This window comes from Myodes glareolus, chromosome 4, assembly GCF_982192425.1.
Source record: "Myodes glareolus chromosome 4, mMyoGla1.1, whole genome shotgun sequence".
NCBI lineage: Eukaryota > Metazoa > Chordata > Mammalia > Rodentia > Cricetidae > Myodes > Myodes glareolus.
The window spans coordinates 298,402-312,831 of NC_142029.1; positions in this window are offsets into that span (position 1 = coordinate 298,402).

Here is a 14,430-nt window from a genome sequence, read left to right on the forward strand (position 1 = left end):
TTAGATACATAGAGATTATATTCTGCATATATAAGTAATCTTCAACCATTTCAAAGAGCTATTGAATATGGCATTTAAATAACTTAGGGTTCTGTTGACATGACACATGATTGCTCCTGGCAGCACCAATCTATTCCTGAGAGAATGTTGAGCACCAAAGACACTCCTCTTGGAACTTGTTTTCTTCCTGTCAAAACGGGCCTTTGGGCAAGAAACTGCCCACACATCAACCACTAACAAAATGCAGGATGTCCGGATAGAACAAGCAGAATACAAGAAAAAAGACTGTCAAATCTTACCAAGACAGGGTAAGATAGTTTTAAAAATTTTCCTGCCTCTGAAAATGGTCTGTCAGATACTCTAGGCCTTAGCCAAAGTTGGTTGCTTCAATGGTACAGAAGAACTTTGGGTGACTATCCAGACAGTGAGATGTCTCTTTCAATTCTAGAGTTTTGGAAGTTGCTTACAATGCACCTCTTGTTTACTTAAGCAATATTATATCCTTCTGGAATCTTTGATGGAGTTGAAGAATAGATAGAAAGTAAATATAAATATTGAAACTGTAATTCTTGCATAATATTTGTTTTGTTACATCTCATTTTATTATGTTAAAGTTAAAACCTTCTTTTTTATTTAAACAGAAAAGGGGAGGTGATGTGGGATTCCCCTCTGTATGCTATGAATACCATTGGTTATTAAAGAAACTGTCTTGGGCCTGCATAGGGAATAGAGGTAGGCAGAGAAAACTAAACAGAATGCTAGGAGAAGAAAGGCAGAGTCAGAGAGAAGCCATGTAGTCCCTCCAGAGCCAGACAGAACTTTAGCCAGTAAGTCACAGCCTCGTGGCTGGCTGCTCAGCCCTGAAGTAATCACACAGAAACTGTGTTAATTATATCACTGCTTGACCCATTAGTTCTAGCTTCTTATTGGCTAACTCTTACATTTTAATTTTTTTTTGTCTTTTTGTTTTTTTGTTTTTGTTTTTGTTTTTCGAGACAGAGTTTTTCTATAGTTTTGGAGTCTGTCCTGGAACTAGCTCTTGTAGCCCAGACTGGCCTGAACTCACAGAGATCCACCTACCTCTGCCTCCTTCGTACTGGGATTAAAGGTGTGCACCACCACTTCCCAGCCTTACATCTTAATTTAACCCATCTTCTTTAGTCTGTGCATCACCACAAGGTCATAGCCTACCAGCAAAGTTTCAGTGTGTCTGTCTCCAACAGAGGCTCCATGGCTTCTCCTGACTCTGCTTCCTTTCTCCCAGAATTCAGTTTAGTTTTTCCTGCCTACCTAAGTTCTGCCCTATCAATAGGCCAAGGCAGTTTTCTTTATTAGTTAACCAATTGTATTCACAGCATACAGAGGGGAATTCCACATCATCATAGCTGTTCATTGCCTTCCAATTGCTTCATGATAGAACAAATGGTAACACCATTTGTTACAGGTTCTTTATTTATCCATACTTGATCCTTGAACTGCTTTCTTAAAAACTCTCAGAAAAATCACAAATCCAGCTTGCTTCCTCAGAGCTTCATGGGTTGAATCCATAGTTGTGTATTTTGGGAGGGATAGAGAATGAGGAGGCAGGAGAGAGGAAGAGAGAGAGAGAAGGAAGAAGTGGAAGAAGAGAAAGAAACTGCCCTCTTGATCTCAGGCTGCACCAGTTTCAATTTCTGAGCTAAACTCCTCTTCTCACCTATTATGTTCACACCTTCATCTTGGCATATTTAGAAAGGTTGAAACTAACACCTTTGAGTTTAAATTCTGAGAGTAATTTCCTTCTATTAGGTCATTATTACTTGTTCATCTCTCAGGCTTTTGAAAGTCTCTCTCTCTCTGTTTTCAGTGGACTGCCAAGCCTACTTCCTAGTAAGATGTCTCAAGTTGATTTATCAGTCTCCCCAGGAGACTCTCCTCCTTGTTAGTACATCAGCCTTCTCTCTGAGGCAGAGAAACTGTGGGTGCTATCTCATTCACACACCACTTACTCTCTTATAATTTCTGCACACCACCTTGGTGGTTGCTCTGTCACTGTGCCTTCTGAAATATACCCATTCAGGTTCAAAGGAACAGACTGTTTAATGATTTATTGAAGATATGAACATGGGGTAGGATGTACCCTGATGTGGGATTTCCCTCTGTATGCTGTGAATACTATTGGTTAATAAAGAAGCTGCTTTGGACCTATTGCAGCACAGAATAGGGCAAGGCAGGAATTCCAAGCAGATAAAGGAGGAGAGATGAGGCAGAGCCAAAGAGAAGCCATGTAGGTGCCACAGAAGACAGGTACTGTACCTTACCAGTAGGCCACAATCATATGGTGATACACAGATGAATAGAAATGGGTTAATTTGATATGTAAGAGCTAGCTAGAAATACAATTAAGATATTGGCCAAATGGTATTGCAAATAATATAGTTTCTGTGTGATTATTTTGGGTCTGGGCAGCAGGGAAAGAACAAGAAGCCTCTGCCTACAAAATGGTGTCCAACACTGTCTGGGGAATGGATTCACAAAAGACCTAAAAATGCTTTTAAAAAAAGAGGGCTTCCAAACCCACAAAAATGGGAGCCAAGTGCAACTTCTTGGTAGCCACATTTTTTTTTTTCAGATAGACTCTGTTTGCTGGCAGCAAGCAGAGCCACTGCTCCTTTAAGAGAGGTATGGTGGCTTCCTAGTTCCTGATGGAAGCATGTTATTTGGCTCTTTCAGGAGGCTGAGCACTTGAAAGGGGTTGGTGGGAAGCTTACTGCAAGTTACTTGGTGATAGCATGGGCCAACTGCTCACCACAAGTGAGGTGAGCCAGTATCCATGGCTGCGGCAACCGTACTGTTTACCATTTTTTGCATTCTGTCAGAAAAGGATTTCAGATACACAATAGGACAAATTCAGACATAAAAGTCCTCTAAACAAAACACAGTGTGTTTTAAAATGTACATAGGCTTGAGAGAGAGAAGGAAAAGAACATAGAAGAAATAAAACAAAGTCTTTAAAGAGACAGAGTACAGACAGTCATAGATAAAAGGAGTAAATAAAAATAAACCATGTAAAGATGAATTATACATAGAGAGTCTGGATTATGTATATTATTGTGTTTTCTTTGAATTTTTTGACTGTTTCTGAGCTAAGTACAGAGAGACATTTTATTGTACAGGCTACTAAGCTAAACCAATATAAATGGTATCTTGACTTCAAAGTTTGGGTCTAAAGATATGTTGCTTTGAAAAAGAGATTCTGCTTTTGTTACATTTTTTTTCTTTCTTTCGTTCTTTCTTTCTTTCTTTACTAAAAATTTATACCTCCTCCTCACCTCCCTTTTCCCTCCCCCTCCCCACCTCCCCCTCCCTCTCTAGTCCTAAGAGCAGTCAGGGTTCCCTGCACTGTGGGAAGTTCAAGGTCCTCTCCCCTGCATCCAGGTCTATAGACTGACTGAGAAGCCAAGGACAATGGCACTGGGTTTTGATTCTACTGCATGGACTGACTGTGGGAGCCTGGTTTGTTTGGATGCTCACCTTTATATCTCTGCTTTTGTTTCCACAGAGGATGAGAACCTTTGGCTTCCTTCCAGACTAATGTGGTTTGATGAAACAAAATCCCCAGAAGGGTCACCGTTAACACCCCCAAAATTACTTTACCCAACAAAAATCAGGAAACAGTTTAGAGAGAACTATGCCCAAATTCCCAAATGTTGTTTATAAATGTTTGTTTACATTTAAAGGGGGATATGCTATAGAGATGAATACTCTGTGTTGGTATGGATCTCGGTTTGTTGATACAAATTTAAGATCAATTTTGTTATAGGTTTATTTCTGCTCTTGATTAAGGTATTGTGTTTATGCAGCTCATTTAAAAATATAATGTCTAATTAAAACATACAGATTAATATATAGTCATCTATAATATGCAAGCTTTTAGTCATGTTAGTTAGGTTTTCTAGATGTATAGAGACATATTTCAGATGGATAGTTATTCTTTAAATCTTTCAAAGACTAACATAATATGGCATTTAGAATGTTTAAGAACTTAATACTTTTCATGACAATGAGACACATCTGCTCCTGGCAGCACTAATCTACTTCAAGAGGATTATGAGCATCAAAGAGGCCCTTTATGGAGTTTGCTGGCCATTTGGGCAGGGGACTGCTCTTACCTCAACTACTTGATGTTATGTTGTATGAAGTGGACATGCAGGACCCACAGAAAAATGACTGCTGAATTTGGCTAAAAATGAAACAATCCTTAGGGGTTCCTGCTTCATGAAAGAGTCTGCCAGATATTCTTTAGGACACAAGAGAAAGTGACTGACAAACTGCCAATATAGGTGTAACTGTATTTGAAATTTCCTGATTCATGAAAAAGTCTGCCAGATACTATGGGCCTATAGGCAGAAGATTGGATGCCCCAATGTTAGAGAAGAACTTTGAATTACTGTCCAGGCAACAAGATATCTCTGTTGATTTTAGAGTTTTGAAATTTGCTTGCAATGTACTTCCTGTTAACTTAGGTAATATTATATCCTTCTGGGGCTGTTGATGGAGTTGAAGAAGTGATAGTTATAATTATATTTTTCCTTAGTTATAATAAAAGGTAAAATAGATATAAATATTGTAATTATAATTCTTACTTGATACCTGTTTTCTTATATGTAATCTTGCTATGTTAAAGTTAAAACCTTCCTTTTCATTGAGATAGAAAAGGGGAGATGATGTGGGATTCCCTTTTGTATGCTGTGAATACCATTGGTTAATAAAGAATCTGTTTTGGGCAGAATAGAGCAAGGTGGGAATTGCAAGCAGATAGAGGAGGGTAGGGTGGGTGGAGTCAAAGAAAAGCCATGAAACTGCTGCAGGAGACAGATGCTGAATGCTGGGTGGAACCTTACCAGTAGGCCACAACCATTGACAATACATTGAGTAATATAAATGGGTTAATTTAAGATGTAAGAGTTAGCTAGAAAGATGCGTAAGCTATTGGCCAAACAGTATTGCAAATAATATAGTTTCTGTGTGGTTATTTAAGGTCAGGGCAACTGGGAATGAACGCGCCATCTCCAACTACAGTACCCCATGTTTTCATTACAACTCTCCTTACTCAAGCCACTGGGTAATGTTCAAATTGTAAATATGGGAAGATAAGGAAACAAGGACTAGGCCAGACCAAGGTAGCCGAAGTGGTACCTCAAAAACTAGCTTTCAGCATGATTGAGCATCCTTTGGATAGATACTCAAAAGTGGTATTGCTGGATCTTGAGGAAGGTTGTTTCCTAACTTTCTGAGAAATCATCATACTGATATCCAAAGGAGCTGTACCAGCTTGCACTCCCACCAACAATGTAGGAGTATTCTCTTTACCCCACAACCTCTCCGGCATAAGTTATCATCAGTGTTTTTGATCTTGGCCATTCTTACAGGTGTAAAATAGAATCTCAGAGTTGTTTTGATTTACATTTCTCTGATGACTAAAGATGTTGATCATTTCCTTAAGTGACTTTCAGCCAGCATTTCCTTAAGTGTCTTTCAGCCATTTTAGATTCCTCTGTTGAGAGTTCTCTGTTTAGGTCTGTACTCCATTTTTTATTGGATTATTTATTCTTTTGATGACCAATTTCTTGGGTTCTTTGAATATTTTGGAGATCAGACCTCTGTCTGATGTGGGGTTGGTAAAGATCTTTTCCCATTCTGCAGGAAGTGCTCAACTGTGTTCATAGCAGCATTGTTTGTCATAACCAGAACCTGAAAACAACCTAAATGCCCTTCAACTGAAGAATGGATAAAGAAAATGTGGTACATTTACACAGTGGAGTACTACACAGTAGAAAAAAACCGACATCTTGAAATTTGCAGGCAAATAGATGGAGCTAGAAAACATCTTTTTGAGTGAGGTAACCCAGACCTAGAAAGACAATTATCACATGTACTCACTCATAAGTGGTTTTTAAACATAAAGCAAAGAAAACCAGCCTACAAATCACAATCCTAGAAAACCTAGACAACAATGAGTACCCTAAGAGAGACATACATGGATCTAAACTACATAAGAAGTAGAAAAAGGCAAGATCTCCTTAGTAAACTGGGAGCATGTGGATCATGGGAGAGGGTTGAAGGAGAGGGGAGAGACAGGGAGGGGAGCAAAGAAAAATATATAGCTCAATAAAATCAATTTAAAAAATACAAAAAAAGAACTAGCTTTCATGTAAAACAATCTTGCACAGGACTCAGTGGAGTGTCATGACCTTGGTTCTTGATTCGACCCAAGCAGTTTAGTCCAGTGAGTTTGACTTAGTGGCAAAAGTACAGATATCATCTAAATCTGCATACAAATTTTAAGTAACCTGTCCATTAAGACCACACTACAAACAAAGAGTCTCAAGGAAGCAGAGGCAATCTAGAACCAAGAAAGAATACTCTCCACAGTGAGGAGGCTTTAGCTCTCCTTTCAAACCTTCTCTTACTTGTAGAGAGCTAATCATTACAGTTTCTCTTTCCTCTGCCACAAAGACAGCCATGCAAGTATAATACTGAAATAGGTTGCCTATCAGTGTAGATATTGATGGGCTTTAAAAGAAAGCACGTTTTTTTTGATATTTTAAAAAGTGTGCTGGAGCTAAGTTATAACCTAATTTTTAATCGCTTGCAGTTTTCCTTACAAAAGGTTCCTTTCTAAAGGATGCCAGCAGGAAACCTGGTTTTTTATTGCACAAGTGTGATTTTCAGTAACAACCCATGGGCTACTTTTCTCCAAAATTGTAAGAACTCTATAATGTTATGGGATAACCTTTTTGTACACTGTGAAGTGTGTTTGCCCAGGCATCTTCTAGTTTGTTGAATGATCAATTGCTAGTCAGGAGAAAATAGATAGTATTTCCATGGAGAAAGAGGAAGAGTAGACGAATCTAGGCATACAGAGATATGGATCAAGTCAGACATACAGAATGGAGGAGAGGTTAAAAAGCCACATGGCAGAATATGGATTAATAAAGGCAGGTTAATTTATGCTGCCAAATGTGAGGATTTGAGTTCCAACTTCAGGATCCACATGGAAGTTAAAGAGGATCTTCTACCATTCTCTGACCCACACATGTGCATTTCAAATGGTTAAATAGCTAGAAATAAGTTGAACGTTCATGTAGAGAATACATAGTAGAGTCCTTGCCTGGCATATTTAAGCCCCAGCTTGATCGCCAGAAAAATAAATGTGTAGGAATATAAAAACTCAGTATAATAATAATAATAGTATTTATAAAGAATAAAAGTGTCAAAGAAAAGGAAACTCTCAAATATATTTTATGTCCAGACACAGTCCTTGCTTTCAGAAGAGAACTGAGAACATAGATGCGAAAATTCCAGTGAAAATTGTGCCAAAAGCATTGACAGAGTTGTCAATAACTTCTGGAAGTTTGATTCTGAGATGTGTCCATGCTATGAATTATAGGTTCAAAGATCCATATAGAAAACATCTGATTCTGAGTCCTGATGCACACTGTGATTACTAGAAATGTTGAGTGTGCCAGCTTTTTGTCATGTGCCTGACATTTAGATATTCAAAGACAACTGGGCATCTCCTTGTGCTTTTTGTATAACAGTGTGCTGGAATAACACCAGTTCTACCATGCTCTGGCTTCTCTGATGGTGGAAAGATATATGGGTCTCAAATATAGAGCAATCGCCACAGTGGGCCTACAGAAGAAATTGTCACTAAAGAAAAACAACCAAAGAAAATATTCTGCAGCCCTGATCTCTATTAGCAAACCCACGGTGAAACTGTGAGTAACCCAGCGGTCTCAAAGGTGCAATGCTTTGTTCTCATCTTTCTTCTGTGTTGTCAGAAGTTGGGAACAATCTGGCAGAATGTGGCAGAATCTTTAGTTGTAAGCAACAAAGTGGGCTTTGTGTTCTTGATTATTCTTTCTTTCTAACTTCTATTGTAACATTTTCAAAGCTTATTGTTTCACATGGATATTTAAAATTTTTATCAATCTACTTCATGAATTTTTATTTGAAACCATCATAAATAATCTATGAACTATGGTTTGTTTTTGTAAATACAGCACTTAGGAGGTTGAAGCAGGAAGACCGAGAGTTTGAGGCCACCCTGGTCAAGAGCTAGTTCCAGGACAGCCAGGGCTAACACAGGAAAACTCTGTCCCAAAAAAACAGACAAAAAACAATTTTTCTGTTTATGAAAAAGCATTCTTATATATGATAAGTGATATATTTCTTATTTATACTTTATATTATATAAAACATATTCTAGTATATAATATATATTCTTATATGTAATAAATATATTTCCTCACCCTTTTTTCCTGGTTAATATATTAATTGTACATCTCATATACCTCATTGTTTTATAGCCCAAAGTAAATGATATATGTGGCATGAGGAAAATAGTAAAACCTCTTAATGTACATTTATTCAGAACACTCAGAAACTATTATAGCATCTATGATGTTAGGAAGGTCATTAAATCAAAACAAATAATGAAATGGTACTGGCTCTCCCTGTATAGCTGAAGAGAGTCACAGGCCTACCTGGGTCCTCACAGCCCCATGCTGGCTGAAGACACCCACAGGCCTGCCTGGTGCCTTGTGGCACTAAGTGGGTAAGCACCATTATAATGAACACATATATGGTGGAGAAATGAGAGAGAAAGAGAAGCAAACTAGGTCATGTGTTGTAGGAAGGAGAGGAACTGAAGAAGTGTAGGTGGTGAGGAACAGGCTGATGTGGGTGGCCTGCTCACCATCCAGGGCCACAGTGACATTTGGGTCTGGGCTGCAGCCAAGGGTCAGGTCCGGGTCCATGGTCCTGTCCCAGCCAGGGTCTAGTGTTGATGTCCATGCCCCATTTTTCCACCAAAGGCACGTGAATGCTCGGGGTCTGGGTCACCGCCTGTAGCCATGTTGATGTCCAAGGGCTGTGCTACTGCAGGAGCCAGGCTAATCTGAATGACCTGTGCTGCCATCTGGTACCATGCAACCCTATTGTTGATGTCTGTGTTGATGCCCGTTGCTCCTGTTACCACCAAAGGCCATGCAGATACCCAGAGTCTGACCCACTACATGAGGCCATGTGGTGTCTGACAGTCAGGATACAGCTATGCCAAACTGATTTGAATGGCCTATGCTGCATTCTGGGGCCATAATGATGCCTGGGGTTGGGCTGCTGCCAAAGGCTATGTCTGGCTCTGTGGTCCTACCGCAGCTGGGGTCTGTGTTGATGTCCATGGTCCATGTTACCACCAAAGACCACCATACCCGTCTGAATCTGGGCTGCCACCTGTGGCCATGTTGATTTCTAAGGGTAGTGCCGCCACCAGGGCCATGCTGAACTGAGTGGCCTAAGCTGCTGCCCAGGGCAGTGATGGTATCCAAGCCTGAACTGCTGCAAATGGCCATCTCTAGGTCTGTGACCCTACTGCAGTCAGGGTCTGTGTTGGTGTCCATGGCTCCTATTACTACCGAAGGCTGTGCAGATGCCAGGAGTCTAGACTGCCACCTGAGGCAGGCCATGTTGGTATCTTAGGGCCATGCTGCCACCTGGGCCATACTGACATAGGTGGCATGTGCTGACATGGGGACCATGGTGACATCCAGGCCTGAGTTGCTGCAGAGGACCACATCTAGGTTCATATTCCTGCTGCAGCTGGGGATGTTTTGATATCCATGGCCCTTGCTACCACGGGGGGAGGGGGAAATATGAACCATCTGTGTTGAAATTCAGGGATTGTGTTGAGCTGGCACTGCCCTTTGCCAGTCCTAGAAGAGATGACCCTGCCCCTACCACTGTACACTGTAGCCAAAGAACTGGTCCCGCCCCTCACCACAGGCATGGGAGAACTGGCCCTGATGGCTTGGGTAGAAGAGCTGGCTCTGACCCTCACTTGAGGAGTGTCATCCCCAGTGGCCTAGACTGATCAAATCAGCTACCACCCAGACCCACATCCAGAGTTTTGAGTTGGCCCACCCCAACATCTACCCCATTTATGACCTGCCAAATCATATGAAGGGACTGGTCCTACAGAAACATAGCCACAGGATCTCCATGACTCTGGGCAACAGTGGGGTATCTGGGAGGAGTTTCAGAGAGGGTCCAGCACTGATGGTGTCCCAGAAGTCAGAGGCCTTGAACCAGACCAACAATGCATTTCAATGAACATTTGCAAAAAAACGAAAACCAAAAAATGAACATCAAGCCTAAGAGGACAAAAAGGTATCCTTTATGACACACTGCCCCTCCAAATGCCACTAAGGAGAGGTGGGAAAGATGGGGGAGCAAAGTGACTTTGTTTGTTTGTTTGTTTTGTTTTTAATTAATATTTTTTGAAAATTTCATTTGGGTAGGACACTACTGGTGATAAGGGCAGATATGGAGGGAGTGGGAAATGAGCAGGATTAGGTACATGAAGTGAAATTCCCAAAGAATAAATTAAAAATTATTTTAATAAAAAAGAAGGAAATAAAATGGTCTGGCATAAGATCATTTTGACAGTCTATGGAGACTCCACCATTTTCCCTGTGCAGACACATACATGAAAGGAAAGTTTAAAAGGCACATAGAATTTGAGATCTTTTGCTAAAAATAATAGTAGTAATAATAATGTCAACCACATTGCTGCCTGATCCATTATTAGATTCAAGGTTTGAGTACAAACTTTACTCAGAGATGTCTTTGGAATCTCAAGTACATGGAAATGTATTAGAAACAACTTGGATTCCTAAGAAGGCATAGACCCAGTAGAGTTTTATGCCCCAAATCCATCAGGATGTACGATATCAGGTAGCAAAGGTGAAGGTCAGCAAAAGAAATCAAGAAAGGAGAAAAGGAACATTGTGAGATCTCTCCAGACTTGCTAACAAGTATTTCATAAAGTACTTCTCCATATCCAGAGAGTGGATGGTCGGGGAACTCATTTTTCCATCATCTCTTGTCCCTCCCAGGAAAGCTTTGCCCCTCTGAGCAGCAAGACCCCTTCAAAGTCATCTCTGTGGGTGAGAAGTGTTGTGGAGGGGTCCTGGTACAGGCAGTGAGGGGCAGGAACCAGGCCTAGCATGGGAACTTCTGGGCCTCATCTGTGTTGCCAACAGTTGGACATGGTGCCACAACATGTCTAGAAAGCTTCGAAAAAATACTCTGAAATGTTCTTCAAACAGTACCCAATGAGGTTATCTCATCACAAGTGATGCTATCTCTAATTCCAGGAGCTGAAGAACAGAGACGCTGCTACCTTAGCTGATTATCACGAGAGATAAAGTGCAATAACTTGGTGACAACATTGCTATATCCCTGAGATGAAATAGCAAACACCAAACCTAACTCCCAACCAACCTCAGTGGGAAACAAAAAATTCCTTAACACATTTTACTTGCCAAAAAAGTGGCCACAGGAACTGTTGAACATTGACAGAGAAGAGCAGTGATTGTATTTTAACTGTGACATGAAATGTAAAACTCAGAGCAGTCGTTGTCAGTGATATATTTGCAACTTAACAGCTCATTTTAAAATAAAACCTCAGAGTATCCTTATATCCAGGCAATTTTTCTCTGTAATGAGGGCAACTCTATGCTGTGACTAGGTGATTTGTTTGAGTTTTTAGCTAACATTGGACCATTCAGCATTTGTCTAACCCATGTAGTAAACTGTCCTCTAATTTAATATTGTTTTAATAACCTAATAGTACTTTGGTGACTGCAATGAATGGGGCTTGTTCTTTGCTCTGGTTTGCCCATCTCTTTTAACTTCCAGGGTGTTCTATGCAGTAAAGAATTTTACTTGTAATACCATCATTCTCTCCTACTTTTATTTTCCTTTTGCTTTTACTCCCTGACCTGGTAACATAACATTTTAAAGTTATTGTTTATAAAAATGATAATACTGCTTAAGAAAGAAATTAGAAACAGCTATTCTCCACCTGCCCACTCCCCCAGGCAGCCTCTCTGCTATCTGTCCACTGCTAGTCTGGTGCTTGCCTTCATGTGGTAAGTGATAGGTGAGTCTCACTTTAACCAGCACGTATTGACTTCCTGTCCTTATAGTGTTAAGCTCATCACACTTCCTACCCATCCCCACATCCTCTCAACACCGTTATTTGACAGTTTCTGGTTAATCACTAAGTTTTGTTCACGCTATTGCAACCGTGTAAGTATCAAGCTCCTTGACTTGCTGTTTCATGTTCTTAAAGTTAATGGGGGACTCCCCCCCACACACACAATTTAATTAGCTTCTATATTCATATTTGCCAAAACTTTTCTACATTTCTCCAGTTTAATCTGTTATGGACTCAACAATAGTCTTCCAAAATCCTCAAAATTCCCAGTTCCTTGTTTCCTCTGACTGGCTGCTCAGGGTCCTTGGATCTCTCTTTTCCATGCTTCTGTGCAGAAAAACAGAACAATAACAACAGCAACAAAAAGCGTGACTTTTGTTTTGCTGAACAGTGTATTTTGTCTCTTCCTGAGAAAATATAAATTGGAGGTAAAAATTTTTAAATCCTTCCATCTCTAAGAAAGTTCATATTCCGCCTGTAACATATCTAATAATTTGGCTCTCACAGTAACACTACCCAGCCATCATCCTTTATCATCCAAAGTGCTGCTGAGAACTCAACATTACGTTTCTATGTCTCCTATTGTCTGACTTTTTTTTTTTTTAATAACTCATCAGTCCCAAGGGATCTGGCTGTATGCTCCTTTATCTTACCAGGAATCTGGAGCCTGTTCTTTACAAAGACCCTTGACTCTGTCCTGTTCTGGAACTTCCCTGAATCACTCCTTCTACTGCCTTGTGATAACATCCTTGCCAAAAAAAAATTTTTCAATATTTTTAAATTTCCTAGTCAAAAATTTTAAACTATCTAATTTTATGACCACTAAGTTTTCTCTTATTTTCCCATGGACATTCTTCTAAAAGTAACAATATTAAACAATGGTTAAAGCATGAGCTCTTATGCCAGATGCTAGCTTCAAATCCCATTTCATGCCCACAGATGGAATAATGTTATGCTCTCTTCTACAAGAAAGAATTCGGAGGCTGTTATGGACTCCAGGGGAGACGGTTTGACTATGTATGGGCCACCAGGTTGCCATAACACTCAGTTGTTTACTCTGAACTGACAACCTTCTGACCTACTTTACAAAAAAAAAAAAAAAAATGGAGCAGTCAAATAAATCCATGTCTATCCCCAGGCAAAAAACTCAAGTCCAAATGGATCAATGACCTCAATATAAATTCAGCTACACTGAACTTGATAGAAGAGAAAGTGGGAAATAACCTAGAACACATGGGCACAGGAGACCACTTCCTCATTGTATCACCAGGAGTATAGACACTGAGAGTAACAAGGAATAAATGGGACCTCCTGAAACTGAGAAGCTTCTGTAAGGCAAAAGACACAGTCAATAAGATTACACAGCAGACTACAGAATGGGAAAAGATCTTAACCAACCCCACATTGGACAAAGGATTGATCTCCAAAATATATAAAGAACTCAAGAAATTAGACATCAAAATACTAAATAATCTAATTTAAAAATGGAGTACAGATTTAAACAGAGAAGTCTCAATAGAATTTCCTCTAACTTTCCAAAATCTAAGAAAATAAAAATTTATTCCTCGTTGACGAGGAAGAGCTGTGCATATTTTAAAGGTGGGTACTGACACCCCAGGAACAAGTAAAAGAACAAGGGACCTTGCGGGATAATCTTGAGGGATATAGCGTCCTTATGGATTCCTCCCCCAAAACCCTCACAAAGAGATTTTGACAAAGTAATCACCTCAGTGGATGTGTGACAGTAACAGCACTTTAGAGGGTTACCATGCTCAGTCTAGATATAGATAGGGAGGGAGGGCTTGGTCCTGCTCAAAGTGATGTGCCAGTCTTTGCTTTTACTCCCCACTGGAAGCCTTACCCTCTCTGAGGAGAGGATGTGGATAGGGTAGGGGGAAGGCGGGAGGAGAAGTGGGAAGAACTGGGATCGGTATATAAAATGAGAAAAGATTTGTTTGTTTGTTTTTAAAAAATGACTTATACCTGGCATCCAGTCAGTCCCCAAATTTGTGGTATATCATTTTTAATGTTAATTTTTAGTTAAAATACAAAATAATAGGTTTCATTGTTAGACTATCATACATTTATAACAATTCATCTTGATCTTGTCCCTCTTCAACTGTCCTTTTCTGTCCCTCCTCACCTCTTCTTTCTTTTCCTAGTTTCTGCCCTCCTTTTTTCTCCCTCCAGTCAATAATACTTCTGTTAAACACACACACACACACACACACACACACAGTATGTATATGTGTGCTAAATCAAGATTTTGTATAAGAGAAAACATGCAATAGTTTGTCTTTCTTTATCTCATTACCTTCTCTTGTTCCCCCTTCCTCCGTCCTCTAGAGCCCCTTCTTCCCTGTCATAGTTTCCAAACTACTTTC